Source organism: Heptranchias perlo, chromosome 7, assembly GCF_035084215.1.
Source record: "Heptranchias perlo isolate sHepPer1 chromosome 7, sHepPer1.hap1, whole genome shotgun sequence".
NCBI classification, from domain to species: domain Eukaryota; kingdom Metazoa; phylum Chordata; class Chondrichthyes; order Hexanchiformes; family Hexanchidae; genus Heptranchias; species Heptranchias perlo.
In genome coordinates this window covers 38,319,983-38,345,900 of record NC_090331.1, presented here as the reverse complement: position 1 = coordinate 38,345,900, position 25,918 = coordinate 38,319,983, and the positions used below count along the sequence as shown (strand labels likewise).

General features: G+C 44.0%; 1 protein-coding gene across 10 annotated transcripts in view; it reads left to right on the top strand.

Moving 5' to 3' along the window:
- b3galt1b (UDP-Gal:betaGlcNAc beta 1,3-galactosyltransferase, polypeptide 1b) overlaps window positions 1–25,918 on the top strand; it is a 92,415-nt gene that overhangs the window by 41,561 nt on the left and 24,936 nt on the right. For 7 of the 10 annotated variants that reach the window (XM_067987343.1, XM_067987346.1, XM_067987349.1 and 4 more), the window contains 4 exons: window positions 12,506–12,635; window positions 14,280–14,427; window positions 15,519–15,686; window positions 15,959–16,161. The gene's annotated coding sequence lies outside the window, so the exon portion shown is untranslated. Of the gene's footprint in view, window positions 1–12,505; window positions 12,636–14,279; window positions 14,428–15,518; window positions 15,687–15,958; window positions 16,162–17,380; window positions 17,905–25,634; window positions 25,717–25,918 lie in introns of those variants that run through there. The other 3 variants (XR_010963413.1, XM_067987344.1, XM_067987350.1) reach the window with 3 other exon arrangements.

Genomic DNA, 25,918 nt, shown 5'->3' with positions numbered 1-25,918 from the left:
AATAATAAAGGATGCAGTTAGAGATGCATTATTTCTACCACCATTCTTTTGGGAAACAGTACTCAAACTACCTAATTTTTGAAGGGGGGGAAATGTAGTCAAGTTTGGAATTTCTTAGTTGTTGTGCCAAATGGCTTTTATTGCTAGTTACAGAGCTGATAGTGCTGCTTACTTCCTTGAATAGTTGAGTCAGTTAAAGCTGCCTCTGTGATGCACTTTGTTTATTCAGCCTGTGACCAACCAATTTATCTTAAGAAGGTCATTCTGTATCCCATAGTCAAAGAAATTTTGCTCTTCAGAAATCATCAAATTGGCAAGAATTTCAAGTTTGTTCTGTTTTTATTCACTCCTTCTGTTTAAAGACGTTTGTGTTTGTTCTTCGAGTGTACAGAGATGTATTATGCAGCACATGATTTTTATTGAAAGGGAGATTGACAATTTCATTATTTGTGATTCATAATAATGTCAGCTAAGCAGTTATATAATGTATGACACACACATGCAACCAGAGCGATTGCTGCACATTACTCTTACATTTCTTCAGGTTCTGTCAGGAGTTTTTAAGATGTACAGTGGAAAATTTTGAGTAAGAGAACAATCTATAAATATATGTTCATAAGAAAATCAGTGATTTTGATTTACAGTATTTTTTTAAACTTCTTTAAGAATTGCCAGATATGCTTATTATTTTTTAGGATGTACTAAACACATAGCTAGGCAAACCAGTTCATGGGTTCAACTTGGCCTTGAACTTACATTTATCCCAGGGTTGCACAAGCTACAAAGTAAAAAATGCTTTAGCCATGCATCTGTTCTCTTCAGATTTACAGCTGCTCAGAATACTAATGCCAGCTGGATCCACCTCATACCTTTGTCTCCTCCTGTAAATTAAACAAGCAGTGACATGAAGTTCCTTGGCTGAAAGTGTGAGAATATATCACATCTAGCCTCAACACATCGATCACTTTCTCAGCTCCAATTGCTGCCAAAAATATGAGGATACTCAAAGAATATTTTGCTTTTTAAGCAAAGAATAGTTTTGAACGAACCATAAATGTGACCAGATAGCTAACTTTGTCGAAAAACATGGTTCTTATTTGGCTCTAGACAACACTGTGTTTAGTATGTTTTATTTGCAATCAAAAGCTTCCATTGGCATTGCATTTTTGTCTCTTTTGTATTGATGAATGTATTGCAAGCATCTTCGAAAGCTGTTTCTTCAAACTATATACAATAAAATAGTCTTTTCACCACCTGATGTTCTAGAGCGTGCCTTGGTTTAGTGGTAGCATTCCCACCTCTGCGTGAGAAGGTGCAGGGTTCGAACCCCAATCCAGATGGTCCCGGCGAGTGGAGAACGGAGCTCTGGCTCTGAATTCTGTTTTGATATCTAGTTGTATACTGGTGTTCGGTGGCTGTGGGTGTCCCCCCTCATCATATAGGTTTTGGGAGCCCTTAAAGCCCTCCCGCTGTAACCCAACCTATCTGATATAAAGATGGTTCATTCCTGGGGCATTGGGACCACTTCTGGGGCAGGAGGGATCCGTTCAAGATGGATGGGTTGCATCGCAACAGAGCTGGGACCAATGTCCCTGCAGGGAGATTAACTAGTGCTGTGGGGGAGGGTTTAAACTAATTTGGCAGGGGGATGGGCACCAGGAGGAGACATTAGAGAGGAGAAACAAGGTGCACAGAGGACTGGGAGGGACGAGTAGCACTAGAGTAAAGAATAGCTCAGAAATAGGAGGGATCAGACAGGGGGCAAATGCAAGGCAGTCTGAGATGAGATTGGAGTGCATGTACATAAATGCACATAGAGTGGTAAATAAGGTTGGTGAGCTGCAGGTTCAAGTATCCACATGGGACTATGATAGAGTGGCAATAACAAAGACCTGACTCAAAGAAGGGTAGGATTGGGTACTTAATATTCCTGGCTACAAGGTATTCAGGAGAGATAGGGAAGGAAAGACAGGAGGGGGGTGGCAGTATTGATCAAAGAAACTATTATAGCACTAGAAATGGATGATGTAGTTTTGGGGTCAAAGAATCTATTTGGTTAGAATTAAGGAACAATAGAGGAGCTATTACACTACTGGGTGTATACTATAGGCCACCAAATAGTGGGAGGAGATAGAGGAGAACATTTGCAGGCAAATTACAGAAAGATGCAAGAACTATAGAATTGTGCTAATGGGGGACTTCAATTATCCCAATATAGACTGGGACAGTAACAGTGTAAAGGGCAAAAAAGGGGAGGAATTCCTGAAATGTGTTCAAGAGAACTTTCTGGAACAGTGTGTTTCCAGCCCAATCAGGAAGGAAACAGTACTGGATCTAGTTCTGCGGAACGAAGTGGGGCAAGTGGAGCATGTTTCAGTGGGGGAGCATTTGGGGAACAATGATCATAATATCATTAGGTTTAGAATAGTTATGGACAAGTACAAGGAACAATCAAATGTGAAAATGCTTAACAGGAGGGCAAATTTCATTAAGTTAAAAAGGGATCTTGCCCAGATAGATTCTGGGCAAGGAGGAGTTGGTTCAGGTACAGAGTACATACATCCCTACGAGGGGGAAAGAAAGGGCATCCAAAGCGAGAGCTCCTTGGATGACTAAAGATATAGAGATTAATATGAAACAGATAAAGGAGGCTTTTGATGAATGTAAGGTTCATAAGAACATAAGAGCTAGGAGCAGGAGTAGGCCACTTGGCCCTTCGAGCCTCCTCCGCCATTCAATGAGATCATGGCTGATCTGATTCTGGCCTCAACTCCACTATCCCGCCTGTTCCCCATATCCTTTGACTCCCTTGCTGATCAAAAATTTGTCTAACTCAGCCTTGAATATATTCAATGACACAGTCTCCACCGCTCTTTGGGGCAAAGAATTCCAAACCCTCTGAGAGAAGAAATTTCTCCTCATCTCGGTCTTAAATGGGCGACCCCTTATCCTGAGATTATGCCCTCTAGTTCTAGATTCCCCTATGAGGGGAAACATCCTCTCAGCATTTACCCTGTCAAGCCCCCTCAGAATCTTATATGTTTCAATAAGATCTCCTCTCATTCTTTTAAACTCCAGTGAGTATAGGCCCAACCTGCTCAATGTTTCCTCATAAGAAAACCCTTCCATACCCGGAATCAACCTAGTGAACCTTCTCTGAACTGCCTCCAATGCAAGTATATCCTTCCTTAAATAAGGGCACCAGAACTATACGCAGTACTCTAGGTGTGGTCTCACCAGCACCCTGTACAGCTGTAGCATGACTTCCCTGCTTTTATACTCCATCCCCCTTGAAATAAAAGCCTATATTCCATTTGCCTTCCCAATTACCTGCTGCACATGTATGCTAACGTTTTGTGTTTCATGTACGAAGACATCCAAATCCCTCTGTACTGCAGCATTCTGTAGTCTTTCTTCATTTATATAATATTTTGCTTTTTTATTCTTCCTACCAAAGTGGATGACTTCACATTTTCCCACATTATATTCCATCTGCCAAATTTTTGCCCACTCATTTAACCCATCTATATACCTTTGCAGACACTTTGGGCTCGATTTTCCGATCGCGTTTCCGGCGGGTTTCCAGCGGGGTGGCCCCGAAAATCCCGATATCCGGTCACGTGACCGGATCGCGACGAAATCCCGGCCACTTCCGGGTACCGCGCTGACGTGCGGGGCTGCGCGCGCAAGCCCCGCCGGTGGGAATCCCGCAGGCAATTAAAGCCAGCGGGGTTCCACTTGAGAGTACTTAACTTGCTCGTTGTGGTCAGTTAATGAGCTGAAGCAGCTGTCAAAAGAGGAAGTGTGGGATTTTAGGTTCAAGGCAGTGAGTTTCCCACACTGGGGGAAACAGTACCTTTCAAACCAGGCGTGTTGCAGCCAGCAGCCTGTGGCAGGTGCCAAGGTGCGCTCCACGGGGGAGAGCCTTCACCCACGCAGGAGGCCACCGCGTCACATAGGGCAACCCCTGCCCTCCACCACCCCCCGCCAAGCCAGAGGACAGACCGACACGAAACCGCAGCCCCAGTCCGAGGACCCACCCACCTACCCTGCACAACCCCTCAGACCAACACCTGCCAGATGGGTGGTGCGTTGACATCGTCGGAGGACGAACAGGATGACCAGCCCCAGCAGCCTCGCAGTCCACGCCGTCCGCCTCGGAGAGGTGGGGCCCCCCAACACGGTGCTGCGGCACACCCACCTGCACAGCAGGAGGGAGGGCAACCGCAGAGAGAGATGCGTCGCAGGAGGCACTACCCTCCGCACAGGGTGTACAGAGCGAGGCTCAGCTTCATGGACCTCTCCGAGGAGCAGTGCATACAGAGGCTCAGAGTCAATCGCCAGGTAGTCGCCGACATCTGCAGCCTCCTTAACGACGAGCTGCTCCCTGATGGACCAAGCAGCATCTTCCTACCTGTCGCCGTCAAAGTCACCACTGCCCTCAACTTCTTCGCATCCGGTTCCTTCCAGGATGCCACCGGGGACATCACCGGGGTCTGTCAGTCCTCTGCACACAAGTGCATAAGGCAGGTCACCGATGGGTTGTTCCGCAGGGCCTCCCACTACATCAACTTCGCCATGGACGAGCGCAGCCAGATGGAGAGGGCGGTTGGATTCCATGCCATGGCCGGCTTCCCACGGGTGCAGGGTGTAATCGACTGCACCCACATCGCAATACAGGCACCTCCGCATGAGCCAGGGCTGTTCATCAACAGGAAGGGGTATCACTCCATGAACGCCCAGCTCATCTGTGACCACCGCCAGAGATTCCTACACGTGTGCGCCAGATACCCCGGCAGCTGCCACGATGCCTTCGTCCTCAGGGAGTCCGCCGTCCCGCCCATCCTCCAGGCACCCAACGCCGACAACGGCTGGCTCCTCGGCGACAAGGGGTATCCCCTCCACACGTGGCTCATGACACCTCTGAGGAACCCCATCACCGAGCCGGAGCGTCGGTACAATGACAGCCACACTGCTACCAGGTCTACAATTGAGCAGACCATAGGGCTTCTCAAGATGCGCTTCAGGTGCCTTGATCGTTCTGGGGGAGCGCTCCAATACACACCATTCAGAGTGGGACGAATCATAGTTGTCTGCTGTGCCCTGCACAACATGGCCCAACAGAGAGGGGTGCCGCTGGAGGAGGCCCCATCCACACCCGCCACCCACATTGAGGAAGGCGAGGGCGAGGAGGAGGCGGAGGAGGAGGAGGCAGAGGAGGAGGAGGCGGAGGAGGAGGACGCGCCAGAGGATGTTGGACGACCCATGCGCCGAGCCGCGACTCACCGGGATGGTCGCCGGGCCAGTGAGGCACTCATACGTCAACGGTTCTCCTAGAGTCACACACTGCGAGGCGCTCGCATCTCCTCACCTGCACATGCGAGCGGCCATACCAGCCCCCTCCACTGAAGAGTGCTGCCAGTAATCCTGCACCCACAGCAGTGTGCCCAATGGGTGGCAGCAGGTGTTCGCCGTCATGATGGGCTCCACGGAACGCACCTATTGCACAAGCCGCGGAAGAATGGACGAGAGGTGGCAGGAGTGGTGAGAATAGACTATTTAATATCTCGAATGTGACATTATATAAGAAAAAAAGTACGAAATAATAAACACCCTGGTGTTTTCCCTTTGTGATTATAAGGCCTTTGCAATTCTTTTCCGGGAACCCCTACGTGGTGCTACCCCTGTGGCTCCAGCAGAGGTAGTGGCAGGTTGCTCGTCTTCTTGCCTTGACCAGGTAGATGCTTTTGGCGGACGGCCCCTGGGTTTCGGTGCCCGTGACGGCACCTCCACAGACTGCTCCTCCTGCACCGGGGCAGGGGCAGACTCGGCCACCTGGAGAGGAGGCACCATTGCGGGTACTGGTTGAGAGGTGGGCGACGGGTGGGACGTGGGGGCGCCTTGAGAGGCGTCCCCGCTTCCATGTCCCCGGTCACCATCATCCCTCTCTTGGCCTCGGCCCACATCACCCCTTCCACCCTGCTGGACGGCAGTTTGGATGGCATGTGTGAGGCCTTGCAAGGCCACCCCTAGTGTATCCCTCAGCCTGTTGATGGCGTCGGAATGTTGCTCACCCTGAATCCGTACAGACGTTGTCAGGGCCTGCATGGACTCGATCTGGAGCTGTGCGTGACGCTCGAGGGAGGCCAGCCTGTCCTCCACCGCAGACAGTCCCGCACCTACCTGCGACACTGTGTCGCCGGTACCCTCCTGTGCCTGCGCCACCAATGCCCACATGCAGCAGGTGGACTCCTCCATCGCCTGCGCTATTGTGGACAATGCGCACGGCACCTCTGCCAGTACCTCAGCAATTAGCTGGTGGCCCTCGACGACTCTCCTTTTCACTGGTGGCCCCCTGGGTTCAGCATCTGGGTCCGGCTGAGCAGAGCCTGGAGATGAGTGCTCCCTCCGTCGCGGACCCTCCGCGGCTGCCCCTGCCACCAGGGTCTGCTCATGCTCACTCGTGCGCGGTGACTCACCAAGTGCTACCCCAACTAGTTGGCGAGGGGGACCCACCGAGGTGCGTGTCTCTGCGCTGATGGATGGTTGGCTCTGATGTGACGATGCACCCTCAGAGACCGCCATGTCCTCTGAGGAATCGCCCTCCACGATCGCTTCACCCAAAGACGGACCTGCAAGAGAACAGAGGGCACTTTGAGGCATGTGGACCAACTTGACAGTGCGCCTGATGGCAGGTGATGAGACGGTAACTCGCGATCATGGGTGTTGAGTGTCAGCTTTCCCTTACCGGCCGTTTCGGCAGCGACACACTCGCCATCGGCCACCGACAGGCAATGTCGCGTGCGGGCGAGGTCGAGCGCCTCCACCTCTGCGTCGGTGAGCTCCACCACTTGCGGCGGCCCACCTCCGGTGCGTGCCCTTTCCCTATTGTTCTTGCTTCTCTTCTCCTGTGAAGGCAAAACACAGATGTGTGAGTGGGTGCGTCTTGCATCGTGAGACGCATCGAGCATCGGTGTGGTTGGGTTGAGCGTGGCGCGGAACGGATGGGAGGAAGCGTGGGCCACGTGCCCATCCCATTGCATGGGGATTGGGGTGTGTGGTAGTGTTCGGGTGGGGTCAGGGACGGTGGGTACTTGCGTGCACGGCGAGGATGGTGAATGAGTGGCTGTGAGGATTGCTGATGGAGCGCAGTGGTGGCTGTGCAGGAGGGGGTTGTGATCTGCTTGGCGTGATGGTGGGGACGGGATGTGGGAGGGTGCGTTGGTGTACTCACCTTGCCAGACCTAGTCAGGTCATTGAAGCGCTTGCGGCACTGCTCCCAAGTCCTTGGGGTGTTGCCCCTGCTGCTCACCTCCGCCGCCACCTCTGCCCATGCCTTCCTGGTTGTGGCGGCAGGGAACTTGCGTCCATCTTCTGGGAAGAGTGTTTCCCTCCTCCTCCTCACGCCCTCCAGCATCAGCTGCAGTGCCAGGTCTGAAAAACGGGGCGCAGCCTTTCCCCTTTGCTGAGCCATCGTCTCAAACCGCTTGCTTGTAGCAGGAGGGGCTTTGGGAGACTGCCCCTTTAACTGGAGCTCCTACATCGCGTCGACGGTACTGCGCATGCGCAGCCGGCCGGCACGCAGCTGGGGAGCGCAGAACCCGGAAGCAGGGCTTAATCGGTCCAATTATCCCGCGATCGCGTGGGGGACGCACACGATTAGCCGTCCGCGTTTTCCACGCTCCCGGAGGACCACCCGCTGGGAACCCGCAGGCCTGCTAAATTCGAGCCCTTTGTGTCCTCCTCACAACTTACTTTTCCACTTATCTTTGTATCATCAGCAAATTTGACCACAGTACACTCGCTTTCTTCATCCAAATCATTGATATATATTGTAAATAGTTGAGGTCCCAGCACTGATCCCTGCGGCACCCCACTAGTTACAGATTGCCATCCTGAAAATTACCCCTTCATCCTGACTCTGTTTTCTGTTAATTAGCCAATCCTCTATCCATGCTAATATATTACCCCCAACACCATGAGCTCTTACCTTGTGCAACAATCTTTTGTGTGGCACCATATCGAATGCCTTTTGGGAATTCAAATACACTGCATCTCCTGGTTCCCCTTTATCCACCCTGCTCATTACTTCCTCAAAGAACTCTAATGAATTTGTCAAACATGATTTCCCTTTCATAAAACCATGTTGACTATCCTTGATTTTATTTTGAGTCTCTAAATGTCCTGCTACTACTTCCTTAATAATCAATTCTAGCATTTTCCCAATGACAGATGTTAGGCTAATTGGCCTATTGTTACCTGCTTTCTGTCTTCCTCCTTTCTTGAATAGGGGTGTTACATTTGGGGCTTTCCAATCCGCTGGGACCTTTCCAGAATCTAGTGAATTTTGGAAGATTACAATCAATGCATTCACTATCTCTGTAGCCACTTCCTTTAAGACCCTTGGATGCAAGCCATCAGGTCCAGGAGACTTGTCAGCCTGCTGATCCATTAGTTTGCCTAGTACTTTTTCTCTAGTGATAGTGATTGTTTGTTTTTAGATCCTCCATCCCCTTTGCCCCTTGATTTTCTACTATTATTGGTATGCTTTTAGTGTCTTCTACTGTGAAGACAGATACAAAATATCTATTCAATGCCTCTGCTATTTCCTTGTTTTCCATTATTATTTCCCCAGTCTCATCCTCTAAGGGACCAATGTTTACTTTAGCTATTCTCTTCCTTTTTATATACTTGTAAAAGCTCTTATGTCAGTTTTTATATTTCTTGCTAGTTTACTTTCATAATCTATTTTCTCCCTCTTCTTTTAGTCCTCCTTTGCTGGTTTCTAAAGTTTTCCCAATCTTCGGGCTTACTACTGATCTTTGCCATGTATGCCTTTTCTTTTAACTTGATACCATCCTTAACTTCCTTAGTTAGCCATGGTTGGTACACTCTTCTCATGGAGTCTTTCCTCCTTACTGGGATATATTTTTGTTGAGAGTCATAAAATATCTTTTTAAATGTCTGTCACTGCTTATCCACTGTCATACCTTCTAATCTGTTTTCCCAATCCACTTTAGCCAACTCTGTCCTCATGCCATTGTAATTGCCCTTATTTGGGTTTAATACAGTAGTTTCAGATCAAAGATCCTCACTCTTAAACTGGATGTGAAATTCTATCATATTATGATCACTGTTTCATAAGGGATCCTTCACTTTGAGGTCATTAATTAATCCTGTCTCATTACCCATTACCAGATCTAAAATGGCCTGTTCCCTGGTTGGTTCTACAACTATTGTTCTAAGAAACAGTCCCGAATACACTCTATGAACTCAACCTCAGAGTTACTTTTACCAATTTGATTTGTCCAATCTATATGAAAGTTAAAATTGCCCATGATTATTGTATTACCTTTTTTACAAGCCCCCATTATTTCTTGATTTATATTTTGCCTTTACAGTGTAGCTACTGTTAGGGGGCCTATAGACTACTCCCACTAGTGATTTCTTTCCCTTGCTATTTCTTACCTCCACCCAAATTGATTCTACATCTTGATCTTCTGAGCCAAGATCATTTCTCACTATTGTATTAATTTCATCCTTTATTAACAGAGCTGCATTACCCACCATTTTTTCCTTTCTTCTTTTCCTTCCAAAACGTCAGATACCCCTGAATATTCAGTTCCCAACCTTGGTCACCTTGCAACCATGTTTTTGTAACGACAACGAGATCATACCCATTTGTTTCTATTTGTGCCGTCAATTCATCTATCTTATTACGAATGCTGTGTGCATTCAGATAAAGAACCTTTAATTTTGTCTTTTTACCATTTTTTCCTACCCTTGACCCCATTTGTGTTGCACTCCCAGGTTTGTTCGCTCTGTCCCTTCCTGTCACACTCTGGTTATCATTACCCCTATCTCTTCCCTGTGCTACTTCCTTGTCCTTTCTCTTCAACATTCTAAATTTCCCCCCAACTGAACCCTCCTGCACCCCCCACATTTAATTTAAAGCCCTATCTATAGCCCTAGTTATTCGATTCACCAGAACACTGGTTCCAGTATGGTTCACGTGAAGCCTGAATACAGTGGAGAACCAGGCTGAATACAGAAAGTACAGAGATCATCCAGAAAAGGGAATAAGAGGGGCAAAGAGAGAGTATAAGAATAGATTAGCGGCTAACATAAAAGGGAACCCATTTATATGTTTATATGTAAACGTATAAATAGTAAAAGGGTAGGCAAAGGAAGGGTGGAACTGGTTAGGGTCAGAAAAGGAGATCTTCTCGTGAAGGTGGAAGGCATGGCTGAGGTACTAAATAAATACTTCGCATCCATCTTCACTAGAAAAGAGGATGCTGCCATTGTATCAGTAAAGGAGGAGGTAGTAGCGATATTGGGTAGGATAAAAATAGATAAATAGGATGTACTTAAAAGATTAGCAATACTCAAAGCAGAAAAGTCACCCGGTCCAGATGGGATGCATCCTAGATTACCGAGGGAAGTAAGGGTGGAAATTGTGGAGGCCCTGGCCACAATCTTCCAATCCTCCTTAGATATGGGGATAGTACTGGAGGATTGCAAATGTTACACCCCTGTTCAAAAAAGGGGAGAGGGATAAACCCAGCAATAAGTCGGTGGTGGGGAAACTTTTAGAGACAATAATCCAGGACAAAATAAATTGGTACTTGGTAAAGTATGGGCTAATAAATGAAAGTCAGCACAGATTTGTTAAAGGAAAATTGTGTTTGACTAACTTGATTGAGTTATTTGATGAAGTAAGGGAGAGGGTTGATGAGGGTAGTGCGGTTGATGTTGAAAGATGGACTTTCAAAAGGCATTTGATAAAGTACCACATTGTAGACTTGTTAGCAAAACTAAAGCCCAAGGGATTAAAGGGACAGCGGCAGCGTGGATACAAAATTGGCTAAGGGACAGAAAACAGAGAGTAATGGTGAACAGTTCATTTTCAGACTGGAGGGAAGTACACAGTGATGTTCCCCAGGGGTCAGTGTTAGGACTACTGCTATGTTTGATATATAGTAATGTCCTGGACCTGGGTATAGAGGGTATAATTTCAAAGTGTGCAGATGACACGAAACTCAGAAATGTAGTAAATAATGTGGTGGATAGTAACAGACTTCAGGAGGACATAGACAGACTGGTGAAATGGGCAGACACATGGCAGATGAAATTTAATGCAGAGAAGTGTGAAGTGATGCATTTTGGTAGGAAGAATGAGGCGAGGCAATATAAACTAAATGGTACAATTTTAAAGGTAGTGCAGGAAGAGACACCTGGGTGTGTACATACACAAATCTTTGAAGGTGGCAGGACAAGTTGAGAAGGCTGTTTTAAAAAAGCATATGGGGTCCTGGACTCTATTAATGGAAGCATAGAGTACAAAAGCAAGGAAGTTATGCTAAACGTTTATAAAACACTGGTTAGGCCTCAGCTGAATAATTGTGTTCAGTTCTGGGCACCACACTTTAGAAAGGATGTCAAGGCCTTAAAGGGGGTACAGAAGAGATTTGCTAGAATGGTGCCAGTGATGAGGGACTTCAGTTATGTGGAGAGACTGGAGAAGCTGGGGTTGTTCTCCTTAAAACAGAGAAGGTTAAGGAGAGATTTGATAGAGATGTTCAAAATCATGAACGATTTTGACAGAGTAAATAAGGAGAAACTGTTTCCAGCGGCAGAAGGGTACGTTCCCAGAGGACATAGATTTAAGATGATTGGCAAAAGAGCCAGAGGCGACATGAGGAAACATTTTTTTACGCAGTGAGTTGTAATGACCTGGAATGCACTGCCTGATAGCATGGTGGAAGCAGATTCAAAAGGGAATTGGATAAGTATTTGAAGGGAAAAAATTTATAGGGGTATGGGGAAAGCAGGGGAATGGGACTAATTGGATAGCTCTTCCCAAGAGCCAGCATAGGCACGATGGGCCAAATGGCCTCCTCCTGTGCTGTACCTACTATGATACTATGATGGTTATGGCCATGGAAGGAGCATGCATGTCGCAGTCTGTCAGCCTGTTAATCAGCCTGCAAATCTTTCCAGTACATCAGATTCTTCCCTCCAATGGGAGAGTGTGAAGATATGAGAACAGCCACCACCTGCTGCTGTTACAGGGTGCTTAATGCTGAATATAAACAATATATTTTCTATTAATTTTATTACTAAGAGAAAATGTATTCAATGGGGGAGAAATTGTTCCTCACTGCGCCTATTTTACACCCAGAAAATCGTGGCACAAAGGACCAATTTTGGGGCGCAACATCCCATGCTAGATCTGCGCCTGTGTTACCGGTCGGCCGTTGCAGCTTCTAGAAGGTTTCTGGAATTTGAAAGGATAGTTAGATTGTGCATTTGTTGAAATATGTTCAGTCTCAACATTAATGAGAATCAATTAAAGACTTCAAGATCAAAGCTAATGGATTTTTCTCTAGTTTATTATGTAGTCTAGATAATTTATTTTTCTCTGTGCAAGTTACGGTTCTCAAAGAAATGTGAAGTGATCATGCAGTACTTCATGTTTTAATTTATCTCTCTTTCTTTCAAGCATGAACATTTTACATTGAGAAAAGGTGTTGCAATACATGAACCTCAGGTGAACAGAAGAATAGACTTGTGAATGAATTATGAAGGCATGTCTTTTTCGCTAAAGCCATAATTTGGGATGGGGTATAAATGTGAGTTTGTATAAATTCACTCTTTAATTCAGTTGACTGTAAAGTTACCATTTCAAACTATAAAATAAATGGCATTATAAATACTTTTATTTTATTGATCAAAACCAGTTCCATAACAGCTGACTTTAATGTTTTCCATATATGAACTTAATCAGTAATGTTAATTTATTAAGTGATATGCAACATTTGAAATAAACAAAAGGAACAATAAATAATAGCTAACAGTAAACATACTGATTCAGAAAGTGGCACTCTAATATTTGAAATATTACATTTTTTTATATTTTCTTCATTTACAATCTATCCATGCTGTTACAATTGAGCACAAACTCTCCCCAGAAGTCCTCACCTGGTAAGTTCCTGAAATAGTAATGACGATGAAGAATGTGCTAAGTGGTGCCTTAGGCACTTCCACTGGGTGAGAGAATTGTAGACAGCTAGTCATCCAAGTAGTACTACTGTGCATTCCCAGCAACCAGTTTTAGAGCAGCATTGGCACAGGTTGTCTTCATGCCCTCTCAAATGGGCAATGCTGTGTCCTGCAAGGGAAGTACATAATGAAGAAAACATGAAAATGAAAAATGGAGGAAAAATATTACTTCAAAAAGCTGGCATTACACATTGCGAAATCACAATTTGACAGTTGCAGTAAAGTATATAAAAATTCCTGAAGACACTTCTCCTACAATAAAGTACAACTCATTGCTGTTTTTTTTTACCTATATTACAATTCAAAGAACCATTGAAAAATACAGTCAATTGTAGAAATATATTTTGTTCAAATAAAAGGAATCAATTTAGTTAAACTAGCCCTTCGAATTACACATGGACAGCAAGAAGGAAAGGTGGAAATTGAGAATGCAATTAACTGACAGTCCGTCTCTCAGCAAGGGAAGATGGATCAGCATATGCTTTGAGCAACTATTTGTCTACATCATTGCTTCTAGTCCTTTGGTACATTTATCAATAGATGTTTATTATTGTTTCAAGATATTACAGGGCTAAACCAAAACATTTTGCCTAAAATACAATTATAGCTGATCCTTTCAGATCAGTTCTCTATGTTAATTGTATCCATGTGATTTATAGCAATTGGTGTTAATTGTATTCAGGTGGTGTGTATCAATTGGGGCTCTCGTGTCCACATATGAAAGCCCCAGTTGATGCACACCACCTGAATACAATTAACACTAATTGATATAAATCATGGATACAATTAACGCTAAATAAACTATAATAAAACCTTGGCTGAGTCAATGATGTACATACTACAGTCCTTTTAGACCTGCAAAGTTTAGTTTGAGGAGTATGTACTCTCTGGTACATGATTTATCATTTTTATAATGTCTTAGATTATGTTTATTCAAAATTCTATGTCTTCACACACACCCTCAATATACATGCAAGTTAACCTTGAATGCTGCCGCACACTGGCTTCGGAGCTGCTCAATTGCTGCAGGATAATTACTCAAAAATATAAGCAGACACTAAATTATTTGAAGTGTGCTGTTTTGGTAAATGAATTAAACAGCTGCGATTGTTCTTTAGATTCTAATTTAAATAAAGCATATATTTTAGTTAATAAATATCACAAATGTAGAGAGCCTGTTAGGATAATAATAATGCTCTTGTTTCTTCAAATAGTCCAGGGTTATGATCCAAGGCTGCCACTAAACCTCATTCCCTCGTCATAGCTGGCCTGGATTCCAACATTAAATAAGCTACTTCGAGAATGAAGGATGTGATATGAAGCATGAATCCTTTATGGGAGAAGTCTGAAGCTAAAGTTAAGGTAAGAAATGTAATGCATGCATATATCTATTTGCATAATTTAGCAGAAATCCCATGACATTGCTCAAATGGTGTCATAGGTTTTATAAGAACATGCATGTTATGCCCGTAGTATTATCAGGGAAACTGACTTCACAGCACTGAGGCACTCCAGGACTCTGGGAGCACTGGGAAAGGATCTGGCAGTATTTTCATGGAGGTCCTAGGATCTGGGAGCACTAGAAAGGAAGGTTCGAATGGGGCAAGTCCTTGGATCTGGGATCAATGGGAGAAGAATCCTAGTATCTGGGGCATTTGCGAGGCAAGTATAAGGTGCTATGAGCATTGGGGCAGAGCTGGGATTCGGGAGCACTAGGTACTTTTGAGCACTGAGAGGAGGTTCTAGGGTCTGGGAGTGTGTGGGAAGTCTAGAGAGAGACTAGGTCCAGCGGACTGAGGAAGTGGTTTTGAATCATTGGAGGGGCCAGAGTCTAGCAATATTGTGGATGCTAGAATCTGACAGTATTAAAAGAGGAGGGTCTAACAACTTTGTCGGGGAGGGAATCCCAGCAGAATAGGATCCAAACTGCCGTTAACCCTTTTGAACCATCAGGTCTTACCCCCTTCCCACCATGTTCCTGCCATCAACTTCCTCCCTTGACCCATCCATAACTGCCTTTGAACTATCAAATAAGCACACTGCTGCCGCTTTCCCCACCTTCAACTGGTTCTTGTCTTCATGTTCTTGTCTTAAAGCATTTAAGTGTAAATTTTCTGCTTCTTAAAATTAATAGACAGAAAACTATGGCTCGGCGAGGTAGCCAATTGCTGGTAAATACTTTGTGTGCAGAAATGGAAAACGTAGTGCATTATTAGTGGGTTTTCCAACTGGTAGTCTTTAATAAATATAATTTTCCATAAACAAACAGAAAATACCTCAAAATGCTCCGTAATTCATAATTTACAGAGTTTCCAAGTATTTATATGTGTTTAAAAACATCCTTAGGCTTAACAACGGTTCAGAAGAAAGAGATTTATAACTGAATTTTCAATATATAGCAATCCATTCTCTATAAACCACCTCTTTGTTTTCTTTACTAACCGTCAACAAAGAAACCAGGGAGATGAATTTTGATGCCTCCTGCCTGGTGGAAACAGGGCGGTAGCACACCAGAAATCACGGGGACAGACTTACTGCCTCGTTTCGGTCAACGTCATTGCCAGCGCCATTTTCCCGGGATCCTCAGCTTAGGCGGCCTGGGCAGATGCCTGAACATAATGGTAAGCTAATAATCTTATGCAAATTAGGGTCCTATAATATGAATGCTATTTTTGGTGGCTAAACGGAAGTAGCGCTCAGTAATCCTTGGCAGTAAACACCAGAATTGGCCTTTAAGAGCCTGATTTAAGGGGCAAGTACCTGTAGGCAGCAGTGGTGAGTACTTCAGCTGAAATTCTTAGTTGAATGTTGCGGAAGGATTTACAACTTCGGTGCTGATTATAATAGAGAGGTTTTTTGAAAATTCTTGGCAGAATTTATTCTTTGCTTTCAGGAAGGGTGAGTGAGGAGAAGAGGTATGGGACTGGTTCTAGCAGAGGAGGAAGAGGAGCAGCACCAGCAGGAGCAGCAAGAAGAGCATGCTGCAGCTGCTGCAGGTGCTATCAGAGCACCCATAGGAAGCGGGTTAAGCACAAGCAACCCTACCCTTCACAAAGATCCAGAATCACTTACCAGGAGCTCACCAAGGAGAAATATGTAAGCTCGCTCAGGTCTCCTGGGAGACAGTAGCAGACATAGGCAGCCTCCTGCAGGAGGAGCTGCAGCATCCTGTGCCATCTGGTCAGTCTCTCACTGCAAGTGGTAGTCAAAGTCACGGTTGCCCTAAATTCTTTTGCTTCAGGGTCCTCCCAGGCTGCAGCAGGGGGCAAGGCACATGTTAGCCAGTCAGCTGCACATACAACAAATGATGCTAAGGCAAGCCAATATATCAAGTTCCCTATGGATGCCACCAGTCAACATGATAGAACAATGGGATTTGCAGCAATAGCCAGTCTCCCACAAGTCCAGTATGCTATTGACTGCACTCATGTGGCAATTAAGGTACCGCCACATGAGCTACGACCTTTTAGGAATAGGAAGGGATTCCACTCTCTCAATTTGCAGATTGCAGGTGACCATCATCTATGAGTTATGCAGGTGTTTGCACGTTACCCTGGTAGCAGTCATGATGCATTCATCCTGCGTCAGTCCAACATCTCTCTGCTTTTTTACCAAGTGCAGCAGGTCCAAGGATGACTATTAGGGGACAAGCCTACCCTGTTATTGCCGTGGCTGATGACACCTGTCCAACACCCACGAACCCAACCTGGAAGGAGGGATAATGATGGCCATGGGAACACCTGGGCAGTAATCGAGCAGGCCACTGGTGAGGCCTGAGGGGAGAGACAGGTGCCCACTATTGGGTCTTGTTTCCCTTTGTAAGCTGAGGTGCCAAATTGGTTAACCTCCAATCAACCTGGCACAATTTTCTTATCTAAGGCAGAGTGAAAAATTGTGGCCATAGCTTTTGCTATCTCCTCTCTGGCGTCCTTCAACAACTTAGGATGGATGCCATCAAGGCCCAGTGACTTATGCACCTTGAGTTGAGCTAATTTTTTCAGAAGCAATTTCTTTTCTGCAGTTCTTTCAATTGTGAGTCGTCTCACATATTCCTCTAGGACACTGCATTCTTTCTTCCACTGTCATTTGTAAAAAAACTGATGCCAAATATGTTTCCACAATACCTTTATTTCCCACAACTAGAGAGTTAAAATCACCTAATATTATTATCCTGTTGTTTTTACATATTTTTCTGAATTGTCTACAAATTTCCATTTATGTAATCTCCATTATTTGGTGGCCTGTAATGCACACTGTGAATTGTATCATTTCCCTTCCTATTCTTTAACTCTCTCCATATGATTTCTGTCTTCAGAAACTTGAGTAATTTCCTACATTTTACTGAGCGAAGAACATCTACCCAAGAACTTTGTAGTAATCTAAGATTAGACTTTCATTAATTCTCTCATGTGGAGATCACATATCCAGGACCTGTAGCACACAGACAGATCATTTACGCACCAAGAATGACTGACAGCACAAAAACAGCCAGAACTGAATAAAACTCAACATGGAATTACCAAGTTATGTTATTATTTTAAAAATATCAGAGCAATTTCAAGGCTGTAATCTAGAATTTGTTGTCAAGGACATCGTTTGAGTCCCTTAATTAGATTACCTCTTTGTAATGACTCCAGTATTTTCTATTTAGAAAGCACACAAATTAATGGTACTTTTGTTTAAATATTTATGCTGAGATGTAATTATTCTAGCCCAATTTTATTTGAAACCAATTTAACTATCTTAGCTCTTAAAGTACTGATTGTTGTTTGCGGTCTTAATGTTTTTATTGTATGATAAAGCTTTTACTCAATGCAGTCAAAAAAAGTGCCCTTCTTGTGTTGTTTCCAATAGATTTCAAATGGTTTCCACAGAAAAAAATTGCTGCTGAGCTGATTATTCAACCATATTTTTTAAAAAAACAGTGTGGTAAATAAAATGTAGTATTCCCAACTAGCTGGCAATTTTGCTCTTACTACATGGGAGAAAAATGTTCACGATTATCTTGCATCACTCTGGTGCACCTCATAAGAACAGCTAATTTAAGGGACTTAGTGTCATAGAAATTAAAGAAAAAACTCATGCAGTGAGCAAGTGTCAGTAACACGTGTTGTATGCGAAGGCTGTGAAAAATATGCAAATTAGAGCTAGATGCTGTAATGAGCCTGCATTGCTGCAAACACTCAGCACCTGTAGAAAATAGGTGCTGCAAGAAAGGTCCCTTCCGTCATGTTGAGTCTTCACTGTTAAAGTGCCCTAATTCCTTTGGACTTGCAGTAAATGTCAGCTGTGTATTTTTGCATCTATTTTAGTGGTTCTTAGCTGCTTTGGTACTTTGATGTTTTGCCACAAAGAAACTTAGAGTAAATTCCTTAAAGCTGCATTCCATCTGCTAGCTCTGCCTGTTTCCCAGGGATATTTCATAGTGCGCTGTCTGGCACTTGATTAGTACTTGCCCTTATTCTAAGACCATGGATACTTGGACATGTCTGAAAACACCTGCATGCAGAGATAACATTCCCGTAGAACACTGTCACTGAAGTCTGCACTTTCCTGCAGCCAAACATGAAAATCACTTCCAGGACGGGGATGGTGCTGTAAATGGCGTTAAAGGTAATAGTTGTGTTAAACTTGTATGCTGGGTTTTTCCAAGCAACAGCAGATGTTACCTACCAAATCTCCCAACCACAAGTGCACAATTGCAGAAGCCTTGTTTGCCCAGGTCAGTCAATTCATCTATTTGCCCATGAAAAACACCAGTAACATGACAGAGAGTCCTGCACTTTTTCCATCTAACTTGATTTCTTAAAGTGCAGTGCCTTATTGGTGGCACGCTTGGGGCCATATAGACCCCTACTTCCCCACTTACGTTCCTTTAATGAACAGAAAGGGGTTCCACTCAATAAGGAGTTCACCATCAACATCCTGGGGGTCACCATTGACCAGAAACTTAACTGGACCAGCCACATAAATACTGTGGATACAAGAGCAGGTCAGAGGATGGGTATTCTGTGGTGTGTGACTCACCTCCTGACTCCCCAAAGCCTTTCCACCATCTACAAGGCAATAGTCAGGAGTGTGATGGAATACTCTCCACTTGCCTGAATGAGTGCAGCTCCAACAACACTCAAGAAGCTCAACACCATTCAAGACAAAGCAGCCCGCTTGATTGGCACCCCATCCTCCACCCTAAACATTCACTCCCTTCACCACCAGCGCACTGTGGCTGTAGTGTGTACCATCCACAGGATGCACTGCAGCAACTCGCCAAGGCTTCTTCGACAGCATCTCCCAAACCCGCGACCTGTACCACCTAGAAGGACAAGAGCAGCAGGCACATGGGAACAACACCACCTGCATGTTCCCCTCCAAGTCACACACCGTCCCAACTTGGAAATGTATCGCCGTTCCTTCATCGTCGTTGGATCAAAATCCTGGAACTCCCTTCCTAACAACATTGTGGGAGAACCTTCACCACACGGACTGCAGCGGTTCAAGAAGGCGGCTCACCACCATCTTCTCAAGGGTAATTAGGGATGGGCAATAAATGCTGGCCTTGCCAGCGACACCCACATCCCATGAACGAATAAAAAAAAATGTGCTGATGGTCTATGACTGTTGCTATAGAATTATGCCCACTACCCTGATAATTACCATGATTCATTCATTTTACACCAATCCATACACCACCATTATTTCAAGGCCGGGAAAACTAGATGGGTGACTGCGATGGACGAAAGGTTATCTATTGCAGTCATGAGGCATCCAAGGGCAAGACCTGGAGAGCAATATATATTGAGACACACACTTCTGCCAGGATCTTGGTAGAGCAGACCATTGGCATCTTTGAACAAAGGTTCAGATACCTGGACTGATCCAGGGAAATGCTGCAGTACAGCATAGCCCATGTGTCCAAAACTATTGTTGCCTGCTGCATCTTACACAACCTTGCAATGCAAAGGGGCCTTGCCATGGAGTAGACAGTAGAAGATAGACACAGCAGTAGAAGCAGGAGACAGTAAACTTATTTGTGCGATGATTTCAGCAAGAGTTGTACAGCAGATTGTAGTATAGGATACATTTGGTTAAGTGCCTGGAACATCCAGTGCACAACAGTCATCAGCATATGTGCCCAATAGCCTGGCCAAATAAACTATCACTTCCAGTGATCCAATCCATACATCAAGACCTATGAATACCATTGCATTTTTCCACAACTACCTTATAGTGCCCCATCCCAATATCATCTCACCCAAATTTTATTTTCTGTAATAGTATATGGTGCAAATGTGTTCAATGTTTTTGCCCTGGTGAAAGCACAAGGTGTGGACCTCCAACTTCCTAATAATGTGCCTCTTCTAAGTGGCTCTTCAGTGGGAGAAGAAGGTGATGTGAATGGTTGCTGTGTGTCAGTGTATACTTTTCGGGATGGTGATGGACCAGTACCTCCTTGTACTGGGTTGGTAGGTGACCCTGCAACTATAAGTGGCACAGGAATTGATGTGGTGCCTGCCTGGTCCTGCCTGGTAGTTATTTGCGTGATTGACAGATGTGGGGTCACCTTGAGAGACATCTCCATCATCCATTACAGCTTTTGTCAGTCCATTGTTGTTGGGCATGCCTTTAGCAAATCCAGAGATCTCTGTGGGAGTAGATTGCTGTGCAACAATGAGTTTATTCAATCATTGAATGTAGTTATCTCAATCTGATTCCTCAACATGATGAATCTAGATACGACATACTGCTGTAAATTGGAGCCCAAGTTCTCGAGCCCCAGTCAATGATCTCATGATGGAAACCATGTATGAATTTATAACCTCGGCCGGGAAGGGGTTGTGGAGTGGTCATGCTCGCCATGGTGGTCTGCAACTTGGTCAGGAGAACTGCAGAGATGCAGATTATGGCCCTCTCTATAGTCATCCCCAAACTTTACAGGCTGCTTAGCACATTCTCAAATAGCTGCAAGAACTGCTGGTACTGTTTCTGTAGGCAGGTCCTGAGAGCACTAAATCCCTGAGAGCTCGGTAGATGCTGGAGCCCTTGAGCTGACCATCAGGCCAGTGAGTTTTGTGTTCTCCAATTCCACCTGCACTTGCTTCTTTTCATTTATGTTCTGTACTCCACCAAGTGTTCCCTTTGCTATCTCACTAACTGCCCCCCTCCTCTTAAGAGTACTTACAACTGTGTTGGTGTTTATCCTAGTAAGTGGGCGACACAGGGTGTTGTGAGGTGCTCAGTCAAGACTGGGCATTAGGTTCTGACACTGCGTGGCTTTGAGCAGTGGAATTGGTGGAGGTAGCTCAGAAATTACAGAATGGGTTGCAAAAAATATGTAAAAGAGCAGAACAACGGCAGATTAAATTTAATGTGGGCAAATGTAAAGTACTGTCCATAGGAAGGAAAAATGGGTAACACACACACTTCATGAATTGTGTTGAAATAGATAAGGATGTCCAACATGCATAGAGCAGAATTCAATAAAGGCAGTAAGTAGAATGCGGTTACAGCCAAAGCAGTAGAGTACAGTTCAGAGAAACTCATGATAAAAACTGTATATTGCTCTGGTCAATCTGCACCTTGAGTATTATGTCTAGTTCTGGTCACCAAGACACAAGGGAGACATTCAAACATTGGAGACAGTACAGAGAAGAGCCATGAAGCTTATCCTTGGTGTCAAAGTTTTGAGGAAAGATTGGAGAAGCTTGGGCTTTACTGCCTTGAAAGGAGGCATTCGAGAGGTGATCTTATAGAGGTATATAAGATAGTTAATGATATGGAAAAGGTAAATCCCAGAAAATTACTGTAAATTGAACTGTGAGAATAAGACGAGGGGCCACAGGTTATAATTAATAAAATGTAGATTTACGACTGATATCAGGAAGTTGTTCAGACAAAAAGTGATCATGAAATCAACTCAGATAGAGTTGTAGAGGTGAAAACCCTGGATTCATTTAGGAACCAATTGGATGCTGTAAGAGGAGGGAACTTTAGGATTGCTCGGTATGGATGAGCTGCATACATGTGAACCATCAGCTTTTCACTTGTCAGCATTTACAAGAAAAATCACCATTGTTTATTGGGTGGGTCAGACACAATCTGACACTGAGGTGCCTGAAGATTGGAGGGTAGCAAATGTTGTGCCTTTGTTTAAGAAGGGAGGCAGGGAAAAGCCTGGGAACTACAGACCGGTGAGCCTGACATCTGTAGTGGGTAAGTTGTTAGAGGGTATTCTGAGAGACAGGATCTACGGGCATTTGGAGAGGCAGGGACTGATTAGGAACAGTCAGCATGGTTTTGTGAGAGGAAAATCATGTCTCACAAATTTGATTGAGTTTTTTGAAGGGGTAACCAAGAAGATAGATGAGGGCTGTGCAGTAGACGTGGTCTACATGGACTTTAGCAAAGCCTTTGACAAGGTACCGCATGGTAGGTTGTTACATAAGGTTAGATCTCACGGGATCCAAGGTGAGGTAGCCAACTGGATACAAAATTGGATTGACGACAGAAGACAGAGGGTGGTTGTTGAGGGTTGTTTTTCAAATTGGAGGCCTGTGACCAGCGGTGTGCCTCAGGGATCGGTGCTGGGTCCGCTGTTATTTGTTATTTATATTAATGATTTGGATGAGAATTTAGGAGGCATGGTTAGTAAGTTTGCAGATGACACCAAGATTGGTGGCATTGTGGACAGTGAAGAAGGTTATCTAGGATTGCAAAGGGATCTTGATAAATTGGGCCAGTGGGCCGATGAATGGCAGATGGAGTTTAATTTAGATAAATGTGAGGTGATGCATTTTGGTAGATCGAATCGGGTCAGGACCTACTCCGTTAATGGTAGGGCGTTGGGGAGAGTTATAGAACAAAGAGATCTAGGAGTACAGGTTCATAGCTCCTTGAAAGTGGAGTCACAGGTGGATAGGGTGGTGAAGAAAGCATTCGGCATGCTTGGTTTCATTAGTCAGAACATTGAATACAGGAGTTGGGATGTCTTGTTGAAGTTGTACAAGACATTAGTTAGGCCACACTTGGAATATTGTGTACAGTTCTGGTCACCCTATTATAGAAAGGATATTATTAAACTAGAAAGAGTGCAGAAAAGATTTACTAGGATGCTACCGGGACTTGATGGTTTGACTTATAGGGAGAGGTTGGATAGACTGAGACTTTTTTCCCTGGAGAGTAGGAGGTTTAGGGGTGATCTTATAGAAGTCTATAAAATAATGAGGGGCATTGATAAGGTAGATAGTCAAAATCTTTTCCCAAAGGTAGGGGAGTCTATAACGAGGGGGCATAGATTTAAGGTGAGAGGGGAGAGATACAAAAGGGTCCAGAGGGGCAATTTTTTCACTCAAAGGGTGGTGAATGTCTGGAATGAGCTGCCAGAAGCAGTAGTAGAGGTGGGTACAATTTTGTCTTTTAAAAAGCATTTGGACAGTTAGATGGGTAAGATGGATATAGAGGGATATGGGCCAAGTGCAGGCAACTGGGACTAGCTTAGTGGTATAAACTGGGCGACATGGACATGTTGGGCCGAAGGGCCTGTTTCCATGTTGTAAGCTTCTATGATTCTATGAAATCATTTGGAAGGAGAACTGAATTTATTTGCCACTGTTGGTTTCAGTATTTTACTATTTGTCCCCAAAGAAGTTATATTTAACAAATAAGCTGCTAAAATACAGCTTTTAAAAAAACTTTAATTTTCATCAAAGGAATTTTGTGTGGCATGCTGGGCTGCTGTATATTTAGGTATATTTTCTTCAAGACTAGATTGCAGACACTTTTTTGAAATAAGGAGAATGTTCCCTGGTGTGAATGCATTAACTGACTTTATTGAGTATTCCTGCCACTGCACTGATAAAATTACCAGGGTTTAGAAATAGAATGAAGTAGAAATGGTGATGTGCTTTACTTAATTTTAAACAAATTGTACAAAAATTCCCACATTTAAGATTTTATACAGTGTACTGCTGTGATGTTTGACATGGATCACTGGTTTGTTTATGTGTAGGTAGCATTGTCCATTTCTGTTCTCTTATTTAGCTGCTGCAATCTCAATGTTGCTGTGGAGTAACTGGAGAAAGAACCAACAACACCAAATTAGTGCAGTCAACATCTATGGGAAGATATAAGGAGTTAATATTAATAATCAATAAGAGTATAATCACCATCTCCCAACTGGAGGCTGTCAGTCAGGTGCAACTGACAGCACACAATGCCTGTTCCTGGAAATCACATTTTTGTGCACTTTACTTTTTTAATGATCAGAGTGTATGATGATTTTTATATCTAGTAAAAGAAAATAAATCTTTTCTGAAAAGTCCAGAAGAGCAATATAGGCCAGAAATTACTGTTAGCGATTATTGTCATGGATACTTAACGCATTCATTTGACATTCCTCTATCTACTATTTTAACAGATGGCACGAATCCATTCATTTTGACTTTATCTTATTAAGTGCATACCACTTGCTTTATTAAAAATATCTGTAACCCTTCCAGGAAATGTTGTTTTGGCTTGAACCAAAAAATTACATTAGGCTTCAAAAAACTCAAAATATAATGTCAAAAATTGTAACATTCGGGGTATGTGCCCCCAGATCTCCCTAGGAAATAAACATTACACCTTCAGCACTTACTAAACTCACCATTGCTGCAAATGGTTCTTTTCTATACTTTAGGATTTTCCCCTACAATAAAAGTGATTAAATATTGGGTATAGCTACAGCTTAAGTTATTACTTGCTCATGTTCCACTGCACTTTCGGTGCAAACCCTCATCTTCATCTGGCAGAATCTGGAAAAATTAATATATTCAGGGCTATTTTTGAGTTGTCAGTGTTTCTGCGGCAGTCAGCTTTTGCTCATTTTCTAACTTGGCATGTATGATTGACCTAAGGTATTCTGAATGGCCTTCCTCATCTGTAAACATCTTGTGATCTTCTGAAGAATATATTTTAGAATGCTAGGAGTAAGACGTCCTTTAAAAATTGCTCACCAAACAACGGGGTACCTCAATTGCGTCCTCTGTCTCCGACAGCGAATCGAAGGAGCAAGTTCACGCATTTACACGCGCACTAAAACCCAGAAATCGTGAACTTGCTCCCATTGGCTCGCCCACGATTTGACAGCTGCGAATTAAAGGGGAATCATTGAAAAATCATAAACTTGCCCATCTGCCCAGCTGGAATGTAACTAGTTACTCCACCAAAAGGTATACTGAAAAATACCAGGTCTAAGCTACTTTTTAAAAGCGCGGTGACTCTTAATGACTGCCAAATAACTAAAAATTAAATTTTAAAAACGTGGAGTCTCATATTACTCCTTATTGTAATATGTTTTGGTCATTAAAAAAATGTTAAAAATTAAAAAGTTTAAAAATTTTTTTTTAACTTTTCACTTCTGTCTCTTTAATTTACTTAAATTACTTCTTTGGCTTTTTATACAAAAAAATTAAAATGTTTAATTACAATGCAGACTATTACGTCAAATGAATCAACATTGCTTGCCTGTTTGTGGACGTGACTTTTTGTGGACGTGTCTTCCATTCTCACAGACAATTCCCATGCGAATCAACACACGCTGTTCAGAGGCTGGGTTGACGTCACGCATTATTTGAAAACTTCCAAATCATGCAAGTCTACGCCACGGAGTCCACAGTAAGCAAATTCGTACATTTAATTCACAGGAGCTGCTGCAAACGTTGTCATGCCACTCTGAGCGTGTTCCGGCTCAAAGTTTTATATGGCAAGACGTTGTGGTTTTTTTCAATCGTTCATGGGATGTGGGCGTCGCTGCAAGTCCAGCATTTATTGCCCATCCCTAATTGCCCTTGAGAAGGGGATGGTGAGCCGCCTTCTT